General features: G+C 38.6%; 1 long non-coding RNA gene across 1 annotated transcript; it reads left to right on the top strand.

Moving 5' to 3' along the window:
- The first annotated feature begins 3,955 nt into the window (after positions 1 to 3,955).
- On the top strand, positions 3,956 to 12,681 carry LOC117662015 (uncharacterized). Its single transcript, XR_004590241.2, has 3 exons — positions 3,956 to 4,035; positions 8,903 to 9,072; positions 12,200 to 12,681. It is a non-coding gene; the product is annotated as an uncharacterized LOC117662015 (long non-coding RNA).
- Positions 12,682 to 13,112: the final 431 nt, after the last annotated feature.

Below are 13,112 nucleotides of genomic sequence, written 5' to 3'. Positions count from 1 at the left end.
ATTTTTATTTTTGTACTCGTATTTTATTTCTATAATTATTTGACATTTCTTTATGTGATGCATAACCCCACATATGGATGGACTGTATTTTTTATGAATATGTAAAGAATTGTTTCTCTTTTGTTGAGGAGGAGATATGACACACCCGCAGAGCCAATATTTATTTAGCGTACGGCATACAATGTCAGGAAAATCTACAAATGTGTTGTGACCTAGGCTTACTAAGTCATTACAATACACAATTAGTCCCAAACAAACCTATTTTATTGTAACAGCTAAGAATTACGTTCATTCCCAGCTGAGTCCCAATTAGTTGCAAAACAAGTCCTTCGGACGAAGTCCTTCAGGATAATCACCAACCTTTATCTTTTTTGACACCCTGACAAAGGCCTTACTTGGCAAACCCCCACAAAGTTCAGAAACAAACAAGAGATGCTGACTGGAGACAGAGTTAGCAATGTTGCTTTCCTGCAAAAGACCCAAGTGCTTTTGTTTCTCTTTTAAGCCTTATGGGAGGGGCCAATCATCTCCTGGCCTTACTCCCAAGTCGTCCCTTTTGCTTTAGCTGCTCTTGTCTTCTGGCAGCTCTGCGCATGCATGCACTAGGAACAGGCTCCTCCTGTTCCTCTGCATCTCTGGTGTCTGACTCTGGGGATTCCGGTGTCCGTGCATCACTTCCAGATGGCCCTGGCCCCATCTCTGCCTCCGACCCAGAGCCCTCAACCAGGCCTTCCCCAGACTCCAGGTCTGGCCCATGTTCCTCCCCAGCCTCCTCACTGTCCGACTCCGCTGCCAGCTCCGCAGGCTGCTGGTGGACCACAACAAAATGCTAGACACAATGAGTCCTGACAGCTAGATTGCTAGTTCATTCTGTTCAGTACTTGAATGCCTATCCTTGATGCACCACAGAGGGCAAACTAGCTTACACCAGCTGACTAGTAGCACTCGGGTTGCTGGCTCCTCCGCAAATTTCACCTCACTTCGCCTCATGTTGTGTTGCCTCATGTCCAGTCAGGTCCAGTGCTGACTTCCATTTTCCACACACATGAATGCAGCCAGGTTCAACACAGAGCCAATTAGGCATTTTCTGAATTTTTGCCAAAAAGTTCACCATGGGACCAAAAGTGTCCCAAAGATGCTTTTTCAAGTGGCAACTGGACTTTCTGGTTTTTCTTTGTGAGAGTTGAAGAAGCTTCTTCGATAAGAAGCGAAACATCTTCAAAGTCCAGTTGCCTCTTGAAAAAACACCTTTGGGACACCTGGATGACTGAGAATCTCCAAAGGCGTCCACCATTACTGTTTCAGAATGAAGCACAGAGATGAATTTGTTACTCTGTATTTTAAATTGTGCCAGACATGTCTAAAATTTTGCTTCGGCTGCCTTCAGAAAACTGCATAAATATGACATACAGATTACGTTGGAAAAAGGGTTGGTGCTCTAAGTGGAAACATAAGAGCCACACATTCACAATGGCTGGAAATTATAAATGGATCATAATTATTAGTTAGGCAGTTATTGCCAGCACAAATCTGTGATACAGGGTAGTAAGGACTCTACAAAAATAATGTATTGATGGGGCTATCTCTGGAAAGAAAAGCAAGTTAGCGGACTATAGATCTCAGTCAAAGAATATTGAAAGTCACAAGATTAAGAGCTGTGCTCAGCTCACTATTACATTTTGAATTTCTTTTCATTTTAAATGAAACTAGGTGCAATTTAGAAGTGGTTTAATGTGAAAACCCTTCAAATCTCTTTAACTGACATGTCAGCTCAAAAAAAGCCAGTGCAATCTTATTGTAGTGTGTAATGCAGTACACTATTTGCATCAGCCGTTCCCAACACATTTCTGGATAGATTGAACTGTCTCCCATATTGGTTAGTAATGATGCGTTCAATTGATCAGAACTGATGTATTTACACTGTGCGTTTAGGAACTGGGCTTAGAAGCCACACCAACCAACCAAAATTGGCTTGATGGACCATGTGAACTCAACAGCATCAGCGGGTTATGTGTGTCTCTCAAAACTGGCAAGTGTTAGACAGAACATTGTAATCCAAGTCCCAAACTTTTTGAATCTTTTTGCAATGGTGACAAGCTGAAACAGTACTTGCATCACAATGCGACAGCCATCTTTGGGTGTTGATTTCGATCCCCTGATTGTGTGAACCCCAAGTTGTTGTGGCTTGTAGAACATATTCAAGGGCTTAATGTGTTGTATGAAGGGAACCAATTATGGCCTGGTCAACCACTCAAGGGAATAAGATTTGACTAATATCAGGAGACCTAGAAATATTCTACCCATGTTTAATAGAATGAATTTGTAATGAGATTCTGTTTTCCTTATTTGTAATTTGAATGAGGTATGAAAGAAAAAGTTTTCCAAAGGAAGCAAATTGTAGCATAACAAAATGATATAAAGCACCATTTCAGACTGGTATAGTTCTCTGCCTTCTACCCCACTGAAGAACTAGCGAGTTATACTGGGTAATACATCCTTTCAGAAGCTCAGTAAGTTGTCCTTTCTCTGTGGCATTTTTGATAGGCTCAAGAGAGCTTTTTGTGAAAGATTCATAAAGCAAACCTGGAGTAATTCTTCAGATCTAGCATGTGGCTATGACACACAATGGTGTATAATGAAAACGAACACAGCATTAACAGCATTAACGCACTCCATTGTAAATAATGTCAACCAACTCAAAAATCTTTGCCAATGGGAATTGTTAATGAAGCATTGTTTGTAGCCTGATGAACAATCTGAGAAAGTCCCAAATCATGCATAATGTACAAAACAAACAAACAAATAAGAAAGCTTCCCAAGACGATATTTGAATGTGATCTAATCTTTGAAGCAGTTTATGATGAGATATGAATTGACACATTTTTGGACTGGGTTCTTTCTCCTCAAATCTAGTGGATATGGAAGAGGACTTTATCTAAAGAAAGAAAAGAAGGTGGCAAAACTGTATAGAGAAATCTCCAGTTTGGACAATTGTTTTTTTTTAAAAAAACACTTCAATACAGGCAGTCCTCGATTTACAACCACAATTGAGCCCAAACTTTCTGTTATTAAGTGTAAAATGAGTTTTGCCCCATTTAATGACCTTTCTTGTCACAGTTGTTAAGTGAATCACTGAAGTTGTTCAGTTAGTAACCCGGTTGTTAAGTGAATCTGGCTTCCCCCTTTGACTTTGCTTGTCAGAAGATCTCAAAAACGGATCACATGACCCTGGGACACTGCAACGGTCATAAGCATGAACCAGTTGCCCAGCATCTGAATTTTTATCACATGACCGCAGGGATGCTGCAAAGCTTGTAATTGTGACAAATGGTCATAGGTCACTTTATTCAGTCCCGTTGTAACTTTGAACAGTCACTGAGTGAACTGATTTAAGTCGAGGACTATCTGTACTTCATCTTAAAAGAGGTTCCAGAGCTTCTGAAGACTCTGGTTTCCTTTTTCAGAAAAATAAAGAACTCACCATCAGATGAAAGAAAACTAGACTTAAATGAAAATAATTCCTTCTCCTTCTTCCTTTTTTTCCTTGGGAGGAGAGTTTGGGTGCTGAAAAATCAATTTTGAAGCCTAACCTGTCCATAAAAGCAGCCATGTCATCAGCAAAACATCTGAAGGGAGGTCTAATTTAATTTTGTGCCAAATGAAGGCGCTTCTGTTGTTTACACTTTAGGTACAATGAGGTGAGGTATTTGTGCACAAGAAGAAAGGAACAGAGCTGAGTTGACACTCTCCAAAGCAGCTCCCAAGAGACAAAAACCTGGCTGAAATCCAGAGTTGTGTCCCATCACACAATAGCAGCTGAAATTTCATTTAAGTTTCAGGGGCAGACGCTGCTGGGCAATAGTCAAAGTGAATAGAACTCCATAAGGCTTAGCGTGTGGATGCTAGAGATTATTACCTAGCAACCATACATTAAGCCACCACTAGACTAATGGATGCTTCGGCATGTGTTCTCCAGCTGGCAGATGTAGCAGTATAAGCATAACTGAACTGAATAGACAGAGGAAAAAGTGATTGGTATGTTCTGTAGTTTAATCTGAGGACCAGCGAGACTCAAGAAATGGCTGTTGGGCTTGTGGGATTAGAGATTTTGGTTAAAATTGCAGCCACAAGATGGATGCTGGCAGCGTTTGCTCAGAACCCAAAAGAAATAGGAAGAGCAAATTGCCACTTTAGAATTATAGTTTGATGTACAAATCAGGTTATGAAATATAACATAAAATAAATCCAAACACATGTAGTCCTAGACTTGCAACCACAATTAAGCCCCAAATGTTTGATGCTAAGTGAAACATTTGTTAAGTGAATTTTGTCCCATTTTACAACCTTTTGTGCCACAGTTAACTGAATCATTGCAACTGTTAAGTTAGTATCATGATTGTTAAGTAAATCTGGCCTCACTATTGACTTTGCTTGTCAGAAGGTCACAAAAGATGATCACATGACCCCAGGACATTGCAACAATCATAAATATGTGTCAGTTGCCAAGCATCCAAATTTTGATCATTTAACTAGGGGGATAATACAAAAGTTGTAAGTGTGAAAAATGGACATGGTAATCCAAATACTCGTATCTAGTCCACTCTCAACCATTGAAACTGTCTTTAGGCCAGTCCGACCTCCCTCACAAGATCCTTTATCTGAGGAAAAATAGGAGAAGGGAGTCCTATGTACTCTTCCAATGAAATTTTATCAGCAAAAGTATAATTTCTAAACTGCAGGAAATATATTTTTATGTTGTGTTGGCTAAACCCCATATCAAATAACAACATATCAAAATGTTGTTTTGTATACCATATTTTAAAAAAACATTCAGGTAAACTGGAACAGGATCGGGATCAGAAAAAGGCAATGAGGATGAACATAGTGTTAGAAACTACATCTATTTCTTCATTAGTATTTTCCAACCTCACCCAATCATATTTGTCTCACTTTAACAATAAAGGCAGCAAGCTTTATATCATCTCGACAATGGCTGGATGACTATAAATTATTATAAGTGAGGAAATGGCCTAACTGTTAGGAAAGGATATTGAAGGAAATAAGGATCTTTAGCCTTGTGAAGAGAAGACTGTGGAGACTATGACAGAACAAAATCAAGATTAGTTCTCCATCTCTCTAGAATATAGGGGACAGAATAATGGATTTCAATTATGGGAAGGCAAGTTGTGGATGAATCCTAAACAAAGTTAAGTGTGTTCAAGTAGAGTCTAGACAGGGAATGTTTTAATTAGGATCCTTGCACTGTAAAGGCAGTTGGAGTCCATGGCTTAAACGACCCATTCAACTTTATGATTGTGTAGCAAATGATTTAGCCCATATTACAAATTGTACATTCATTAGGTTAATTAATTTGGCATATGATCAACACCTCAGAAGGGAGGAAACAACTCTTCCTCCTCCACCTCCTACTCTTCCTTCTCTCCCTCCTCAAGACAATGCAGCAATTCTAAAGTAACAATTTTAGCCATCACTGATTTTTGTTGGTTTTTTTTTTTTTAAGGAGAGCCCATCTTTCATGTTTCTGTCTGTGTTACAATAATACATCAAAGCCAAATCAGCTTAATAATATGCACTTAACGTTAATGAGAACTGGCACTGGAGCTGTGGTTGACCTTCTACTGATTAAGCTTGCTTCAATAGCAGCTAGGGCTTTGAAAAGGTTTAAAAGAGAGCTTTGATTCAAGGAAGTGTCTATCGAATCACCCCACCGAAGGAGATTTGGGAATCAAAGTGGAGATTGCTTTGGAGACAATGAACTGAATCATGCAACTGCGAGTGGCTTTACATATCCACTGGGTTTTTTTCTGTTGTTTCTGAAATGATTAGACAATACAGAATGCTGCACCCTTGCTTCTATATATGGATAATCCTGAGGAGAAGAGTTGAATAGCAGTCTGTTGGCAGGGAAGCTTGCCACAAGTTACGCAACCCCTTCTAGTATTCCACAAAACCCAGTGAACCCAACACAGCAGTCCCATTCCCCAAGGGAGGGGTTTTTATTCAGGGCTGTGTCAAACCTGGGACTCCAGAAAAATAAGCTGAAAAATAAGAGCTTACTTTTAAATCATCTTTAAATGTTTTTACTGTTAAATTGGAAAATGATTTTTTTTTCTGAATAGTTTCCATCAGTACTGGTTCCATCTGCAAAACTGATTTTTCTGCTGGACAATCTTAATTAAGCTACTCTGGTGACTTCTAGACATTAATCCTTTGAATAAGTTTGTTTCTCCTCTGGACCATGTCAGTTTGGCCATTCCAAGGGATGGAGGTGTGTGTGTGTGTGTGTGTGTGTGTGTTTAAAAAGTCCATCTATTGAACCAGTTGAGATTAACTAGTAATTGAAAACTGCTGGTGGCCAGAGTGACATGATCTAAACAAGTAATGGTCTGAAGGCATTTCATGTCTGTGACAATCTATGTTTTACATACACCTAAATCAATTTAGAACCTTTGCAGAATACTTTTAATACTCTTTGAATTCTATGCTATCCAGTTTTTTAAAAATATGGTCATGGGAGATATTGCAAAACTATTCATACTGAACCCCTTGAAGAAAACAGACATCCTTGCTATTTCCATCTCTTTTGTCAAAAATACAAAGCAGCTTTTCCATTATAGTGCATGGATGTATCCATTTTTTTAAAAAAAAAAAATCTGATCTTGAAATGGCTCAGATTGAAAAAAGTTTGCCCTCCAAGTTTGAATCATGGCTTTTTCAAATCTCAAAGCATTAATTCAGGGGTCAATTCTCTTAGGTCTATTAGCAGTTATAATCAAATGGGAGGCCTTCCTTTGCAGAACCCTGGATTGATCCATTCAGTCTTAGAGTTGACTGATGGTTGACATACTTAATCTGAAAGCTGGTTGAGTGGAAAGCTATCCCTTTTAAAAATACACAAATAACACTTTTCCTTGTAGGAAATTGATGGCTTCTGGTGAAAAATGCTAACGCCTTCATTACAGCAAATAGAGGCTGTGTACACACTTGTAGCATTTGAGCCGTGAGGCACTGGGGAAGTATGTTCTCCAGATTTTTGGGGATTGAGAAATCTTCCTGATGAATAACAATAGCACTTAGACTTTATATACTGCTTCATAGTACTTTCCAGCCTTCTCTAAGCAGTTTACAGAATCAGCATATTGCCCCCAAACAATCTGGGTCCTCATTTTACCAACCTTGGAAGGATGGAAGGCTGAATCAACCTTGATTGAACTCCAGGCTGTGGGCAGAGTTAGCCTGCAATATTACATTCTAACCACTGGGCCACCATGGCTCAGAGTAAACTGGTTTTCTGTCTCTGCAAATTACAGCAATTTATAGCGCTGCCAAATTGAAAATTGTGTCCTCACTAACCCTCCAATCCAAACAGTTTTTCAGTGTATTTGAATGATGGGTGGGTAGATTGATCCAATCATTTAAATATGCAAAGAATATTCAATATTGTGTAAATTTTAGAGTGGGACCCAATCTGATGCATGAAGAGAAAAGCCGGGGGTTAATCTACATTAGTTTTAAGGAACTATATTCTATAAAACGTTGTTTTGTTTTTTGCTGCCAGTTTTTGGGCTCTTTGGATTTATCCTATTTTTTTTTTACAACATGTATAAGCGAGAGCAGGTGAATTATTTTACAAATAAATAAAGTATATATGCATTATAAAGGCGTCCCCAAGCTTCTGTAAGTTGTTAACAAGCAAATAATGAGGAGATTATTAACAGTCCTTAAATCTTACCCAGAGGTAAGAGTGTTGCAAAAATCCTGGAAATTTGGGGAGGAGGAGTTAGCATTTGTATCTCCATACTAACTATGCAGGCCGATGTGAGCAAAATATTCAACAGCGTTTACAATCAAAGTGCATTTCAAACCGGGATCCTTGATTTATAGCACTAAATTCTGCTGTATTCTACCTGCCTACCTGAGATAAGAGCCCCTGAAGTGAGAAACCAAGAGAGAAAGATAATGTAATTTTGACTTAAAGGATGCGTATTAATTTTCTTTCCCATGCTCATCCTTCATGTAAGCTCAGACAATAAGAAATCTAAACCTGAAAAAAGATTTTTTTTCCCCCTAGTGTGCTTTCCTCCAAAGCAAATTTTTTGCCTCACAAAAAACAATTGTGAAAACCCAGAATGGAGGCAAAAAAATGTTCTTCTGGCTGCTTTTCAACTCATATCATCTGGTTTATCTGCTGTTCAAGCGGCTAGTTTGAGATGATTTGGGGGCTGATTCCAGAAGAGAAAGTTCATACGCGGGTGAACCACAACTTGAGCAGGGAACAATGACTTGCTAATAATGGGCTCCTTCCCATGCTGCCTGTCATGCCCATAGCTGCTTAATTCCCAGAGATTGCAGGTCAACCAGACAACAGCTCTTTGCCCCAAATGTCACTGAGAAGGAATAATAAGGCAATGCCTTCTGCACCGCAGCAGCCTGTATCTCCTCTCAGGGCTTTGAGGCCTCCTCGTCTCTTGGGTTAGTTTAATTGTTCTAAATGGGCGGTCATTAGCACGAGGCATTAATTGCTTTTATCTTGACTGGTGCTGGAGCTGAAACAACCCTGAGAACCAATTTTAATAAGCCCTTTTTCCATAACTGTAGGCAGTTTTGCATGAAGCGCTCGTCCTTTAAATACAGGCTGAATTAGCACAGCTACTGTTTAGAAATGTAAGGCAACATGATTTTTTTTTAAAAAAAAACAACATATTAAAAGTTTTGTTGCCTGTCCCTATCTGAGAGTTAACTTGTTGCAACAGTTGGGTATGCGCCAGTGTCGAAGGCTGAAAAATTATTTGGCAAGTAGGAACGGACACTCAGAATCTTTTCCACTTATAACCCTAAGATATTTATTTATTTAGTTATTTATTCACTTGCTTGCTTGCAGATGTAGCGTCCTTCCAGTACTGCCTAAGCTGCACACAGGGCAAGCAGCTTCCTTTCAATTGCGGTTCTTGTTCAAACAGATCTGGCTGTCCAGCTTTGTCTTAGTCTGCAGGAAACTCTTCTTAGTTCCTGGAATTTTGAAATACATATATAGGAAAATGCCTCATACAGGTAAGTCTCGATTAGTGCTGATTGTGAATCCCCCAAAATGGTCCTATTATTCAGATGCATACAATCTGAAGTGCTGTTTCTATGGAAAATAGGGTAATTGGTTCCTGTCTGATGGAAACTAAAAATGAAGCATTTGAAACATAATTTTTCTGGGTATCGATGAAATATAATATTAAAAGAATATACTTGAAACTTAAATTCATTTTTTTTAAAGTCATAGGATAGTTAAGAAAAGCAAAATTAAGACAAAAAAAATATTTTAAATATCATTCCTATCCAGAAGATAAATATCTAGACAGATCTACCTAGAAAATAGAAAGGAATGGTATTGGTTTTTTAAAAAAATTGTTTTGTTTTAATTTTGCTTCCTGAAACTACTCCGTGACTTTGTTTAAAAGAAATCTTCTAGATAGACAGCAATTGTGCTTGTTCTGTCCTCAACTGATTGCGTGCTAGCCTTGCAATAACTGAATTTCGTCTCACATTAAACTTGAGTTTATTATAATTCACACTAAATCCAATATCGCATGATTCAAGCTCTCGCTAATCTGACCTCCTTGTATTCGGGTGGGTCATTGATCCATTTGGCATCATTTTATATACACACACTCACCTACCCACAATCAGAATAAATATATTAAACATCAAACAAGATGATGAACCTGGCCCACAACATAATCATGTGTCACACGCCCAACAGTACCTGCAACGCAAGCACTCTGAGTCTGAGTTACAGACTCTGCCTTGAGCTACAGTAAGTACTTCCTTTGAACTAGTGCCTTATTTGTTATGCTTTTAAGCAAAATCTAGGACATAATATTCATGTTTTTGCTGTGATTATGGTATTATATATTGTATTGTAAAAAAAAAACCCAAAATAAATCTAACTAACAGGTTTGTGTAGCAATTTTTAAAAAGTTAAACAGTACACTTTATCAGTCAAATGGAAAGCAGTAGCACACAGATATGCATAGACCTCAGTCCTGTGATTAAATAAGTGTTTTTCCAATTTGGCACCTTTGGACTTCAACTTCCAGAATTTCCCAGCTAGCCACTTTTAAATGAAAGCAATGAGGCAGTCAGGTGGGCCTTTCTGGGGATACCGTAGTATCCCCAAACAAGGGGACCATAGAAGCACACATGCTCCATTTTCAAGAGTAGCTCATCATAGTTCATAAAACAAGAATATTTGAAGCAATATATGTCTAGGTCTAGGAGATACTCTCAATCTAAATCAAATAAGGCTTTAAAGGTTGAGAGGTAGAAATGTACTGGTCCCTGTTAGTCATTTAGGCTCTGTATTTTGAAATAGTTAGTCCACCTAACATCAATAACAATAATAAAAACAATATAAATTTACCATAGGCATTGTAATTTTGGCCAGACAATCTTCCCAGGGAGGATGCAAATGGCAGATCAACCTCATTGGATGGAATTCATTTCATTCCATCCATTCTTCTTAAACCTCATGTAGTAATGGTGGATCTTCTAAGATTGAAGTCCTCTTCAGGTATATTTGAATGCTAACTCCTTAGGTAATCAAACTGCCCACCAAGGTCATCTCTGTCTTTACAAGCTGAAATATCATTTACTGGACTTTTTTCCAGCCAGTGATTTTTTTTTCCTTGCATCATTTGGAAAAAGCAAATTGAAGGATTATTGCATTATTTATCAATAAACAATTTCAAACACTTTGATCTCATTCAATGGCTTCATGTAAATGCTGAATGGTCTAATACGTCCAAATGCATATTCAAGGGAGATAATAAATGTAATGAAACAGAAATAAAGTCACCAAATACCATCTTCTGAACTCAGATCTCTGGATAAAATAGATCCAAGGAAAGGTGCTACCTGCACACCTCTATCTTAAAAAAAATATCATAGTCAGCATGACAACAGCAATACAGGTAGTCCTCAACTTATGACCACAATTGAGCCCAAAATTTCTATTGCTAAGTGAGACAGTTGTTAAGTGAGTTTTGTCCCATTTTACCACCTTTCTTGCACAATTGTTAAGTAAATCGCTGCAGTTATTAAGTTGGTAACATGGTTGTTAAGTGAATCTGGCTTCCCCATTGACTTTGCTTATCAAAAGGTTGGAAAAGGAGGTGACATGACCTTGGGACACTACAACCATCATAAATATGAGTGAGTTGCCAAGTGTCTGAATTTTGATCACATGACCATGGGAATGCTGCAATAGTCATAAATGTCATTGGTATTGCACCCACCCCTGGCTGGGGTAGATCCCCCTGGATTTTTTGCATTGGATCTTCAGGCCTGCCACATTTAGTGCAGTAGTGGGTTGCTACCGGTTCGCCCTAGCTTGGGCGAACAGGTAGCGACAGCGACGGGAGATATGCTCATCAGCCCGGACACTTCTGTGCATGGGCGCGCACCCACGAGCAAACCAGTAGCGACGGGTTTTGAAACCCACCCCTAATTTAATGCTGTGGGAAACTGGGAAGGGGGATTGTATGGAACAGGGGAGATATATAGTCATAATAACATTCCTTTCTCTGAGAGTCAAGGACATCCTACCCTGCACCTGGAGTGGTGTGACTGGAAGGCATCTCCACTTGGGACGATGCATTGATTGGGCCATGTGATGGACATGTGGGTGCTGGGCAGGGACTTGAACTTTCCTATGGATGGGGAAAACCTGGAACCTTTCAAATTTGGGTTTTCCTAGATGTGCCAATATGACATCACTAATAAAATGGAATTTTGAGGAACTTCCAGCCTCGGAGTCTTTTTTCGTTGAGGGTGTTACTTGGAACCCTGACATTAAGTCTGAAAAATAGTCATAAGTCACTTTTTTCAGTGCCGTTGTAACTTTGAACTGTCTCTAAATGAACTCTGGAAGTCAAGGACTGTCTGTAATAACATTAACAGCATAATTTTTCAGAGAAACATTCGGAAACTTCCTATGCTAGTCAACTTTCAGCATAGTTTAGAGGCTCATTATTATTGAATGTACACATAAAGCTACCAGTTTCAATCTGGTCACATTAAATCAAAGGCAAAACTGCTTGAAACTCTAGAGTATTGGCTAATGTTAATCGTAACAAGCCTAATGAATCCAAGGTATGACTGTGAATAATGCAACTTCTTATGTTCCCAGTTTCTAGGAACACACACTCTCCTTGAGAGACACTTAAAGGTTCTGCTGGAATCCTTGAGGCTACTATGCAGATAAAAGAGAATAATCCTGAAGAAAGAATGCCAGTGAGAATGCAGGCTGGTTTTTCAGCAGTCCAAACAAATAGTGTGGAAAGGAAGTTGAAAAGAAACCAGCGGGCAAAGTTTGCTTCTCATCCATTTTTAGCATTCAGTTAAATCACTATTTGGAAGCCAAAAATCTCTTGAAAGTGGAGGGACACAAAGAACAGGAAACCCACAGCTTGTTCAAGCAAGCTCTGTTATCTAGAACGTCCTTGATGTTTTCCCCAACTTCAATGTTTTTGTTCAGTTGCACTCTATGCTCTCTGAGATTGAAAAAAAAAACATGTAAAGAAAAACTTAAACGAAATTTTGCTTAGAACCCCAGCAAATTCATAATAGTGAAGGCTATTCTTTTCTTTCAATAAAGCTGGTTCAGTCCTATCATTGTAGGACATCCATTTTTCCTCAGTACACTTTGCTACAAAGAGTTGTTTCTACAAGTTGTGAAAGAACAATGGAATGTGATGTGTAAAAACCTGGTGGTCCATTAGTAAATAATATTTCTTACCAACATATAAGATAAGTTGTTATCTAGTTATTAAATATAGCTAAATGCTAAGGCTTTACTAAAAGGTTTCAATAACCTTCACTTCCTGTTTAGTGGCATGGAAATCTAGTGAATTATATTTTTTCTTCACCTCTAAATTCTAATTGGATAGTAACCAATTGTGGAGACCAGCCAATGGATAGCAAAGGTCTTTGAATGTGGAAATAACATTTAAGCAAGATGCTCTGTGAATCAATCCAACCACTGCTGCAGAAATGTGAAATCTTTCCACTAGCTTGTACTGGATTTTACAGAAGCTTGATCA

Source organism: Pantherophis guttatus, chromosome 2, assembly GCF_059756535.1.
Source record: "Pantherophis guttatus breed Tessera chromosome 2, ASM5975653v1, whole genome shotgun sequence".
NCBI lineage: Eukaryota > Metazoa > Chordata > Lepidosauria > Squamata > Colubridae > Pantherophis > Pantherophis guttatus.
The sequence above is the reverse complement of the archived record's forward strand: the minus strand, read 5'-3'. Positions and strand labels throughout refer to the sequence as shown.